We start from the raw sequence: 12,978 nt of genomic DNA, 5'->3' as shown, positions 1-12,978 counted from the left end.
TCTATTCTCTCCAGGAAACTCCTGGGACGTTGCTGGGCATCAAAAAGGAAAGAAAGCCATCTCCTTACATAAGTAATCCCCAAAATGCTGCAGATGCTGCTAAGATCCAGAAAATGAATGGGAATTTGATTCACAGTGTGAGGTGGGACCCAGAGATCACCAGTTCCAGACAAGCACGTGCAGATCCCAGGATGAGAATGTCAGTCACTCATTCATTCAACAAACACTCCCTGTGACATTGTGACATTGTGTGTGAGCTCTGTGGGGGCCCAGACGAGGACTGATAGTCCCTGGGGAGCTCAGGGTAGCTTCCTCTTCTCAGTCATTAAGGGAGTGGGAGGGTATTCCAATGGACCTCCTCAGAGTTAAAGCTCCATTTTCTCCCAAGAATCTGATACAAACATGCACACTCTGGAGAATTTCTCAGGTAGAAGAAAAGGCCAGAAAAGAAATGAACAATTGCAACACAAGTACCAAGCGCTGTGATGGCCAAGTGAGTAACATGCTGTGGGACTATTAGAGGGCTCCCAGACCAAACCCAGAAAGTGGAGTGTTGAGAAAACAAGAGCAAAGAGAAAATGATCATATACAAGGATCTACAATTGGAAGAGGGGTATCTACGTGGGGTTCTGAAGGATGAATAGGAGTCTACCTAGAAGGGCGAAATGCAGACCCACATATGCAAAGGCCAGGGAGTGTGACCATATTCAGTCTTGCTCTTGCACTTGCTGTAGCCCTGCCTAAAGCTGTCTTCTCTATCCTTCGATCTCCACCCACCTCCAGACCAGCTTCAGCAACTTCTGCCTTTTCCATAGCAGCCCTAGGAAGTCTTGCTTACATGGCCCTCTTCACAGCCTGCTTCCCCAAACACGGCACATACCTGGCCTAGGAGTACGCTAACGTCACACTGCTGTGGGCAGTGATGCAGCAGAAATTGCAGCAACCATTAGTTGAGGATTTGCTATGTGCCGGGAACGAGTTACCCACACATCTCATGTAACTCCCACAACTACCTTATAGGGTGTGTAGTGATATTAATTGTTCCCATTTTGCAAAGAAGGACAGTGAGATTTAAAGAGCTGAAGGGACTTGCTCAAGATCACTGAACTGGCAAGTGGGGCTCTGGAACCTGAACCCAGGCATGTCTGATTCTAAAGCCCTCCCTAGCATGGAAGATAGTCTCTACCCATACCTCTAGGACCCCTTAAAATGTCCAATTCTTCCCCCAGCCCCGTGGCATGAGGGTGGTGACTATGCCACATGCTTCTCTGGGTTGTCGCCTCACCTCCTGGGGTCAAGAAACATGTGCAGAAGGACTGGTCTGCTTGTACATCAACCAGTTTCCTTTCTCACCAACCGGTTTGCAGAATAATTCCCGGGACCACGTGTGGGAAGGGGTGACCCGAGGACCCAGTTTAAAATCTGTTCTGTCTCGCCTTCAGATGAAGCAACGCTGTCAGAGAGGCAGCCGATGGCTCGGGGTCTCCCTCCAAGGCTGAGCTCCTTCAGCTCAGAGTCATGGCTTCCTTATGGCAAAGAGAAGGTCATAAAGCCTGCCCATTCCAAAGGCTGTGGCAACAAACTGAGATCGTCCTTGCCCAGAGCAGAGAAGACAATGGCAGCCACAAGGGGGGGTATTTATTCTATTAGAGTTGACATCATCCCATCATCCAGGTGAAGCAGGGGCTCATAGAGGGTTGGAACTGGAATGGCCAGCAGAGACAGATGCAGGCCAACCTTTTCATCTCACCCCAGAAACAGGCCGAGGTGGAGGGCTGTGTCTCAGACCCCACAGTAAATCTGTGGCAGGTACCCTCTGATTTCCCAGAGGAGACCCAGAGTCTTGGATTTCGGCAGGACCCAGCCTTCTCTCTATCCCAGCCATATTGGACAAACTGCTGTCCTGGGCTACACCATGTCATCCCTCATTCAGCTCTTTGCAGATGCTGTTCCCACTGTCTAGGACACCATTCTATCCATTCCTCACCTGCTCAGCTTAGGTACACCCTCCTCCAAGAAGCCTTCCTTGATTTTGTCATGTTCATGGAAGCCACCTTTGGGGTCCCACCTGGCCATCTTACCCCCCACCCCCAGCCCACATCATTAACATGCTGCACTGGAACCCGATTTACCCATCAGTTTCCCCTCTGAGCCCATGGGCAGCAGGAACATGACACATGCACCCTTGATTCGTAGCATGCATTGCTCAGCAGGTATGAGACAGGTCTACCGTGTGAAATGAAGGAACCACTGAGGTTTGAACCCAAGTCATACAACTCCTAGCATCCCCCTCACTAGGCTTGTTTCCAAGGCAACAGGGAAAAGAATTCTGATATGAAAAAAAAAAAAAAACACAAAAAACAACAAACCCAGAAATGGCTTGATCTTCCAAGTCAACCCCAGATTATTTATAAACCAGGCCCGAGACTATTTCCTGTGTTCATTCACCACATTCTTAGTCAAATAGCCATTTTAATCACCTAAGATGCCCTTAATTAAACTTGGAAGGGGAGGAAAAAAAAATCACCTGGAAAGGAGATCTTTCTAGAAACAGCCAGGGTCTCATCACCTTTCCTCATCAGGCCCCACTCTGAGCTCAAGTGGAAAGTAGCGCTCTCCACGCCAGAGGGTGCACTGTGCAGCCCTGCCTGGCGCAGCAAGGCCAGTCTGTAATTACAGCCCCTCTGCCAAGAGCGGGCATCTAATAAAGCTGCATGCCCTGGCCTCCTCTAAAATGTAAACCAGGGCCTAATTCACCGGGCCGGGCTGCCCATGGGGCCCCTGACCTGCAGCCACCCTCTCCTCGGGGCATCCAGCAAAGAAGGGAGTGCCTGGCTCTGGTCTTTGTCTGGTTGCCTCGCCTGGGGTTGGACGATACATTTCTTTCCACCATAGCAGCTGAATTTCCACATTTTGGGATCTGTTAGCAAAAGAGAGCCAAGATGTTCTTGGGGGACAACAAATTAGAGCTGGGAGGGGGGATACATGAGGCCTGTCCCCTAAGAAATGTATCTCCAAACTGTGAGCTTTTATTTGGAGGCTGCAGCAAGTATAATAACAAATCACAGTAGTTCTCATTAGCCAGGGGCCTACTGTGCACCCTGTCACTGCCTTGGCCGATATCAGGAGGGCTGTAAAGATCACCGTATGGACCGGGGACACAGACTCCAAAAGACAAAGTCACTAGCCCATGTCACACGGCTGGTGCGTGGAGAGCCGTGACTCAGACCTGGGTCTGGCTAAGCCCGCAGCCTGGGCTCTTCTCCACCCGGCAGCCCCACCCTGGGGAGCACCCCTGTGTGTGTCAGATTGAGGCAGGCTTGTGGGGTGCATGAAACATGGTCAGGGGAGGAAAGGCCCTACCCTGTGTTCTTCCTCCTTGCTCTCTGCTGCACTTCCTCAGGCCTGGGTCAGCCACAAACTCCAAGGAAAGCCTGATGGTGATGAGCACAAGGTTCCCCAAGATGGCCTCAGGTACCCCGTCCTGCCCTCAGCTCCAACAAGAGCCCAGCTGCATCCTCAGCTCCAGGGACCAGCAACACCCGGTGGCCTCCAAGGGCTTCTTGCATCCCACCTGCTCGGAGCATGCCCTGGGCCAGCAGACCCAGGCTTGAGGCCCACCAGGTCTGCCCTCAGTTGCTGCGAGTCTTCAGGCAGGGATCCCCTCCTCTCTGGGTCTTGATTCCCCAAGAAGACTATACTAGAAGATCATGGGTTAGTCCAGCTCAAAACCCCGGGCCACCCCCTCTCAAAGGCAACCTGACCTGGCCTTGAGAGACCAGCAGATCTGGGTTCAAATACCATGTGGCCATCTCTTGCCTGAGCGGCCACATCTCACAAACAGAATCATGACACCTGCATCCCTGTAAAGTGCAAGTGGTGCACACCAAGTAGGCCCCCAGCCAAGGTAGGCGGGAAGGCGTCAGGGTCCCACAGGGGATGCCCGTGGCTGGGGAGCTCACGTTTTGAAAACAAACTTATGAAGAAGAATGGCCTCCCAGAGGCCAAATCAACATCTGCTCACACACTGCGCAGACGTGGCTGGTACTCCCTAAGCACGGACGGTGTGCCAGGCCCTACGCATCTATGTCATCCCCACAGACACAGTGGAGGGCGGGGCTCCCAAGACGGACTCCTCACTGAGTGACACTGGGCAAGTGGCTTGCCTTCTCTGAGCGCATCCTTCTTTGTCTTTAAAATGGGATACAACAGCCCCCTGTTTCCCCAGGGATGCTGAAGGTACACGATCTGTGATCTGTGTTCTTCCCACCTCTTGGGAGTACAACCACCGCTCCCATCTTAGAGAGGACCCCAAGACAGAGTGAACAGAGGCCGAAGGCTGCACAGCAATTCAGTGCCAAAGTCTGGCTTGGAAGCCTGTGCTCCAAGCTGCCCTCTCCGAAGCTGTGGCTCAGTGGGCGCTCGGGGGCCTGTGCCGCTGTCCTCCCATGCCAGCCCCCATCACTGCCACCCCTCAGTTTGCCAGCCCCCTGGCCCTCATCAGCCCTCCTCCCATCGTAGAGGTGCTGTGAGTAGCATCCCTGCTTGCCTCCACACGGGAGCGGCTTCCTCCCAACCCCGCCGGAGGTCCATTCTCCAGTGCCCTGCGTCTCCGCACGCACGCTGTGCCACCCACGCTGTTCCAGGAGCAACGCTGTGCCAGGCAAGGAGGCCGGGCGGAGGGGCAGCCGGGTTGCCTGGGCAGCCTGATAGAGGTACGTCACCCCATAGGAGTGGGCACAAGGCACGTCCTAGCAGCCTCTGAGTCCTGGACCTCGGGCTAGCCCTGACTCAAAGGCTTCCAGAGCCCCGTCTCACTAGGGCAATCAAGGGGAGACCCCCCAGCTCCTGGTTACGTCCTGGCCACTCCTCTTACCAGGATGCTTCTAGTTCCTGAGTCTTAGCTCCTCAGAGACTATGCCCCTGACCTCCCAACACAAAGGGGCTGCCCACAGCCGACCCTCTCTATCACTGTCCTTTCTCTTCTGTGTTAACACCTACCACCCGCTGGCATTCTCCTGATCATTTCTTACTATCTCTCTAAGGAAGGCTCTTGAGAACGGAAACCCTGGATGTCTTATCTTATTCTCTCTGCTATTGCCCCTGCAGCTAGCACCCTGGAGGTGCCCAGTGTTGGATGGATGGATAGATGGATGGATGGATGGAAGGATGGATGGATGGATGGATGGATGGATGGATGGATGGATGGATGGATGAAGTGAAGCAGGGAGAGGAAGGAAGAATTTCTACTGTATTTCTACTGTAATCTCATCCCTTCCTCTCCTCCTTTCTGGCCAATTCCTACCCATCTTTAAAGACATCGCAATGATGTCCCCACCTCCAGGAAGCCTCTCCTGCCATCCTCTGCACTCAGTTCAGCACCTCCTCTGGGCTCCCCAACTCCTGGGCTACCCCCATCACTGCATTCTCTTAGGTGCCATACTAGAAGGGCCAATTTCCACATCCTCTGCCCACCGGCTGCAGACACTGTGAAGGTCAGGGCTGTGTCTATTCCATCCTGAATCTCCAGGGCCCATCCTGAGGCCAGGACAGAGTAAGGAGCTCAGCATTGCAGCCTCAGCTTATCGCGCCCCAACCACACCGCAAGCACAAGCTGAGCGCTTTGAATCAGATAGTTCATGGACTCCTCAGCATCACCTTGTAAGGAGGCGGGACCATCTTGTTCCTATTTTACAGACAAGGGCAGTAAGGCTCAGAGAAGGCAAGGTCTTTGGCCAGGCTCACACAGCAAGGGCGCTGTGTGGCTACTATGCCACACTGTCCTCCAGCCTGGGCCTCCCACGAAGCAGGGGGACAGGGAGGTGAGGGGAGGAGATGGCGTCAGCTCCACGGCAGGAAGACACTTACTGAGTACCTACCACTCATGAGATGCTTTACACACACCCTCATTCAGCCCTCGCCATCCCTCAAAGGAGGCACCACTCTCCCCAAATCTCAGAGGAAGAAACTGAGGCCAAGGGCACACAGGGTGTACCCAGCTCAACTCACTCAAGACAACTGGGCACCAGAAAGCTAATCAAAGAATGGAGCCAGAAAAATATAGCCGTGAACAGCATTCTTCCTTCCTGGCCAAGCCCTGAAGGCTTGCTCATTGAATGAATGGCTGCTCATTTCCCAAACCCTAGCCAACGGGACGTAGGGGGAAGCTGGCTGGCTGGATCACAGGGAGCAGTCTTCTTCCCAATGCACCCCCTCTTTGTTGGCTGGATGTTGTCACCTCTCCTTTGGATGGCTGGAGCCATGGCAGCCATGCTGGGTCCATGAGGGGATGAGATGCTGAGGAGAGAGTAGGAAGGTAGAAAGAACCTGTTTGATCCACTAATCTAGAATGTGGGAAAGGGCCACATAGCAAATATTCTAGATTTTGGAGGCCACACGTGGTCTCTGTTACATTTTGGCAGGGGGCGCGGGGACAGAGGAGAATTTTTTGCAACTTTTTTTTCCCAATCTTTTAAAAATTTAAGATTATAAACTTGAAATTGTAAAATTAAAAATTTAAAACTTGGGACTCCTGGGTGGCTCAGCAGTTAAGCATCTGCCTTTGGCCCAGGGTATGTTCCCGGGGTCCTGGGATCGGGTCCCCCATTGGGCTCCTTGCAGGGAGCCTGCCTCTCCCTCTGCCTGTGTCTCTGCCTCTCTCTCTGCGTCTCTTATGAATAAATAAATAAAATCTTTTAAAAAAATTTTAAACTCATTCTTAGCTCTACATTTGCCGCAGCTTGCACTACATCCTCCTTGACCATAATGTAAACTATGTGAAGAGACATGTGTCCTTATTGTTTGGCCCATCTTTGTGAGGTCTCTTGTTACTTTCGGCATCCTCAAAAGCATCCTCACTGATCCAGTGACGGTGGTGCACCAAACATTGGTGAGAGTGGGGGGCATCCAAAATTCTCAGGGAGTTTGAAGCAAAATGGCGTGACTACTTCGGAAAACTGTTTCTTAAACAGTTTCTTAAAAAGTGTAACAGACACATGGCATGGGATCCAGCCATTCCACCTCTAGGTACTTACCCAAGAGAAATGAAGGCACGCGTCCATACAGAGACTTGTGCACGAATGTTCACAGCAGCTTTGTGCATTAGAGCCTCAAACTAGAATCAGCCCAAATGTCTACTAACAGGTGAACAGATACACAAATGGGCACATCAGCAATAAGAAGGGATGAGCTATCCACATCCGCTACAGCATGGATGAATCTCAAAATAATTAATGCAAAACGCGAGAGACTCAGATGAGGAGGAGGGTGCTCCCAGTATGTGATTCCTTTTATATAAAATCCTAGGGGCTCCTGGGTGGCTCAGTCGATTAAGCAACTGCCTTTGGCCCAGCTCATGATCTGGAGTCCTAGGATGAAGCCCTGAATCAGGCTCCCTGCTCAGCAGAGGGTCTGCTTCTCCTTCTCCCTCTGCTCCTCTCACCAACTCATGCTTGCACTCTCTCTCAAATAAATAAATATTTTTTAATTAATTAAAATAAAATAAAATCCTAGAAAATGCAAACTAATTGATAGTGACCAAGATCAGAAGAGTAGTTGCTTCAGGGCAGGGAGGGAGGGAGGGACAGGAGAGGACAGGAGGGAGCTCTCGGGGGTGATGGATGTGTTTGTGATTTTACTTGGGGTGGTGGTTCCTTGGGAATATACATGTCAAAACTCCTTGAATTGTACACTTTAAATATGTGTAAGTCATTACAGCAATTATAGCTCAATAAAGCTATCCAAAGCAACTGTCCATGGTGGCTCTTAGAACAAGCAGAACTCTGAGGGTCAGGGACATGGGGTGGGTCAGCGTTGGCCAAGTGGGGCCAGCAGAAAACCAGGTGGGGAGGGAAAGCCTGGGAAACCAGAGGCCCCAGCAGACCTTGTGTGTCTTGCGTGAAGGATGAGAACAGTTCTTTTAGCTCCATAGAGTAGGTGAGGACAGGTGAGACATGGCCCCAGCATGTTGTGAATTTGGTCCCCAGGGTCCCCAGACACAGCTCTTGGAGATAGACTGTGGACAGGTGGCCTTAACCGCTGCCCAGATTCGAGGACCCAATGGGGGCCGTGCCAAGCACCCATGAGTTCTTGGGATTCCTAGGCATGGGTGCTGGTATATGGGATTAGGCTCACCACGGTTCTTCTGGTCTGATTAGACCGTGGCCACTCACCGTCACTCCTTGGGAGCTCTAGACCCTGCACTCATTCCAGAGAGAACAGGAAAGCCAGGTTTAGTTCTCTAACTGCCACCTGCACCAGGTAGGGGACAAGTCTGGTCTGTGGCTCTCAGCCCTCCTTCTGATCCCAGGGGCGGTCTGATCCACAGCAGGTGAGGCAGTAACCTTGGCCTTCCTCCCTCAGGAGTGGTGCTTTCAAGGGAACTTTCTGTCCTGGCCAGAGAAGGCACGCCTGCAGACAAGGGGGAGGAGGCTCAGGCTCACCAGAGTGTAGGTCCAGCGAAATGATAACGGACCGGGGAAGGGACGGACCCGGAAAAGGAGAGGAAACATGGTTGTATCAACTGGATGTGGAGGGACAGGTTAGGGGCAGATTCACACGTCATTGACTTTACTTACAGGTCCCCTAATGTTCTTTTAGAGAGACACATACACAGTACAATTTTTTAGTTTTAGTGTTTTGCTCCTGGATGCTGGGATGTGAGTTCAGGGCAGAGACTGGACCACATGGAGCCCCCTCTTTTCTAAGACCCACACGTATGGCTTCTCAGAGAATCTCCAAAACCACACTTTCAGATGGCAATACCTCTGCCATGTTGCAGAGGCAGGAAACCGAGGCTCAGAGGCGTTCAGTGTCATGCCCAAGGTCACTCAGCAGGAAGCGGCAAAGGAACCTGGGTCTGTCCGGTTTGCAGGCTGATGCCCTTTTGTATATGTTTCTTGGAGTGAGCCTTTATCAAAATCTCGAACATCCCCATGCAAAACTGGCACATCACGGCTGTCTTGTTTATTTCCACGGCCTTCCCAGCCCCTGGGACCCCCCACCCCCAACCACACACACACACACACACACACACACACACACACACACAAAGTAGCTGCAGAAGGAATGGGTGGATCTAGCAGGGGGCCGGGCCCTTCGGGTCTAACCCACTCATCTGCTCCACAGAACCACCCCACCAAGGGTCCGCATGTGCCAGCACCAGGCCCCTCCAGAAAGCTCAGAGCTCTAGGCAGAACCGCCTCCCCCATGTTTAAATAGGATGGTTCTGTTCCTGAAAGGAGTGTTACAATGTACATTGACCAGAATTTATTTATTTTAAAGATTTTATTTATTTATTCATGAGAGACACACAGAGAGGCAAAGACACAGGCAGAGGGAGAAGCGGGCTCCATGCAGGGAGCCCGATGTGGGACTCAATCCTGGAACCCCGGGATCACTCAACCACTGAGCCACCCAGATGCCCCAACTAACCAGAATTTAAATAAAAACTCAACACAAACAAAAAATAATAATAAAAATATTATTAGATTTAATTGATTAATTAAACTAGTTCCATCCCTCATCCCACCAGGAAAGGTCCTATTCGTTCTGACAAAACTCCTTTCCCAAGAGGGTCTGAGTTGGCCATTTGCTTATAACAAAGGAGCTGCCACCTTGCCTCCCAAGTGGGGTCCTACAGTGCCCCAACATGGAAACTACTCAGGGCGAGGCAGGAGCTGATAAAGTCTCTGTTGGAAGCAGGACTGAGCGAGGACAGCGGGGTGGGTGGGGGTGGCGGGGGCCAGAGTGTCGGGGAAGATCCCAGTGCCACCCTGTTCTTACCTAAACAAGTTATTTTCGGCACATAATAATAACTACCATACTACCTTCCGTTCCCTCTGCCAAGTGTTCTCATTTCCAAATGGACTTAATGAGATCCTTTAGAGGAAGGACCTCTCTGAGCAATTGAAAATGTGTGCAGTAATGAGATGCCAGCAGCGAGTGTCACTTAATGGAAACCAAGTGAACAGAAACAGGTCAGTGGAGGGGGGAGCCATCACTTGCGTGCCTACCATGTGGGCTGAGCACAGCCTCCACCATCCGCCCACTGAGGTCCCGTCTCCACTTGAAAGATAAGAAATGTGGACCTCAGATTTGACTGCCAACCTGGAAAGCACAGCCCAGAGTGCCTGGGTACAAAATCTGGCCTGCCTACCAAAAAGCTGTGTGACCTTGGGCAAGTTGTTGAACCTCTTTGAGCCTCAATCTCCTGGTCTGTACACAGAGATGATTAATAGTAACTACTTCATTTTTTTTAAAAAAGGTTTTATTTATTTATTTATTTATTTATTTATTTATTTATTTATTCACAAGAGACATATGGAGAGAGAAAGAGACATAGACAGAGGGAGAAAAAGGCTCCCTGCAGGGAGCCTGATGCAGGACTCAATCCTGGGATCCTGGAATCACCACCTGAGCCGAAGGTAGACGCTCAACCACTGAGCCACCCAAGTGCTCAGTAGTAACCGCTTCAGAGGGCTTTTGTGAGGAAGAAGTGAGACGCTGCCTGGGCATCGCTCAGCACGTAGTAAGCGCTCAGAGACTCTTCCAAGAGCTGGATTTGAACCAGGCACCTTCCTGCTTCCGAAGCTTAGTCACTTCACTTTCCGTCCTTCACCCCCAAGTCTCCCTTCCTTTGCCCCTCTGCACTCAGCAGTGACTTCACCTCTCACTACACTGCAAGAAATCAAAGCAGTCGGAGGAGAAAGAACTCACCCTCTCTTACCCCCCCATCCAGGACCCCCACCTGCTTCCCCCTCCTACTGCCAGAATGACTGGGGTGCATGCAGCCCAGGCCAGCCCTCCTCTTGTGCACCAAGGCACCACCTCTCACCAACTCCAGGAGATCAGCCCCGCATCCAACTGTCCCTTGTCCCCCTGCGGCCCCCAGGGCCCCCCTCTGCTGGGCCAGCTCCACTGGGAAAGCCTCAACATCACCCATCTTTAAAAGCCAGATGGAGGGACGCCTGGGTGGCTCAGCAGTGGAGCATATGCCTTCGGCTCAGGTCCTGATTCTGGGGTCCTGGGATCGAGTCCCACATCAGGCTCCCTGCATGGAGCCTGCTTCTCCCTCTGCCTATGTCTCTGCCTCTCTGTGTCTTTCATGAATAAATAAATAAAATCTTAAAAAGAAAAAAAAAAGCCAGATGGAACTTCTTCAGTCCCATCCCCCTCTCTGCTTGGAAAACTAATGACATCTGAAATGTACAGCAGAACAGAACTCCTGATGCCCGGCCCCAGATCTGCTCCCTCCTCACTCCTGCCTCTTGTCTGTTGCAGCAAAAAGTGCCACCACCCACCCCACTGTCTTGGCCAGGAGCCCGGAACATTCCTCAGTTTCTCTTCTTTCCTCACCACCCGCTCCTCAAAACTACAGCCTGAACCAGATCACTTCTTCCCCACCCCTCCATCCTGCCTCAGCACCAGAGCCAAGCCCCTGTCGCCCCTGGCCTCCCCGCTCTATCTCCTGCCCTTCTAGGTAGGGCACCCCCACACACACAACAGCCTGGATGAGTTATACAATCCTCCGTGTCATCATGTTAGCCCCCACTGAGAGTGTTCCCTCAAGCTCCCCACGGCAATCAGAAAAACCTCCAAATTCTCCACTCTGGCCCTCAAGACCCTCATCTGCTTCCCTCACTTGCTCATTAGTAGGCCAGCATATTGGCCTTACCATTGGTCTCAACCCCTCCAGCCCAGTTCCCGCCTCAGGGCCTTTGCATGTGCTGCTCCCCTGGCCCGAAACTCTCCTCCCCCAGATCCCCACATGATGGCTCCTTCTTTCGGATCCCTGCACAAATACCATGCCCTCCTAGAGCCCTTTCCAGTATCTGTTCCACTATTCTGTGTGATTGTCTTCAGGCATTTATTGGTATTTGCCATTCGTATATACCCACTGTCTCTCCCACTAGAACACACGCTCTGCTAGGGCAGGGACCGTGCTTTTCTTATTCCACAGTAATGCTCAGGGCCGAGAGCAGTATCTAGCACAGAGGAGATGGAGCCTGATGGACACGGGCCTGGGAGGTGCCTGACAAATACTTGCGGGCTAAAGCACGTCAGCCGGCAGACACTCAGTAGCAGGATCCACCTCTCAACCCCTCACTGTACAAAATGCACTTCAAAGCCAAAATTCTGTAACCGAGATACAGCGGTTGAAGGTCTACTGGAGACCACACGTAAGAACACAATCCACTGTATTACCCAGTAGCCATGGCAACTGAAATCTTCAAGTACACTTCTCTCTCGCTTTAACTTTTTATGCAGAGATTTCTAAAGGAAATGTTCAGATTCCTTTCTCTGGTGACATTCCACAGAATACGCATCCTCATTTGGCTCCCAGAGGAAAAAAAAATGCAAAATGTCGGATTCCTACGAGATAAACTGGTTTGCAAAGAAAGACGATTTTCATTTTTCTAAAATGAGTCTAATTCTGAGCGCAGAAACCAAATCCTAGCAATAAGGATTACTAGAAGCAGACAAGAGCTGTGTTTGTAATCAGGCACTTTAACCTTCAGGAGTTCACTTAGTCATTCAATAAATATTCACCGAACGCCTACTGTGTGCCAGGTGCGGTGCTGGACTCTGGGGATGCAGCAACTGGATGAGACAGAGGAACATCTTCCTGCCCTCGTGGTCGCTGCGGTCCAAAGGGACAGCCATCCAGTGGAAGAGCATTCCCAGCAAGGAAGGGCAGCAAGTGACAGGGTAGAGGAGAAAGGAGCGAACTGTGGGATCATGTACATCTACGATTTGTTGGCTGTGTGACCCTGGGCAAGTTGCCTTGCCTCTCTGAGCCGGGGATAAAATGGTAGGAACAATATTCTTTGATGGGGGTGCTTCACGGGCCCAGTGAGAGGACAGACAAAATGCCTTGCGTGGTGTCTGGTATACAGCAAGCACTCAGTAACTAGCAATCCCCTTTACCTTACAGAGGAAGAGGAGCCAGCCCCTGGCTGTGTCTCCCATAGGGGCTTG

At 51.5% G+C, this 12,978-nt stretch overlaps 1 protein-coding gene across 7 annotated transcripts in view; it reads right to left on the bottom strand.

Moving 5' to 3' along the window:
• The window catches only part of KIAA1671 (KIAA1671 ortholog), a 202,032-nt gene that overhangs the window by 74,834 nt on the left and 114,220 nt on the right, over positions 1 to 12,978 (bottom strand). The gene's annotated exons all lie outside the window — the stretch shown is intronic.

Source organism: Canis aureus, chromosome 27 (genome assembly GCF_053574225.1).
Source record: "Canis aureus isolate CA01 chromosome 27, VMU_Caureus_v.1.0, whole genome shotgun sequence".
Taxonomy (NCBI): domain Eukaryota; kingdom Metazoa; phylum Chordata; class Mammalia; order Carnivora; family Canidae; genus Canis; species Canis aureus.
The sequence above is the reverse complement of the archived record's forward strand: the minus strand, read 5'-3'. Positions and strand labels throughout refer to the sequence as shown.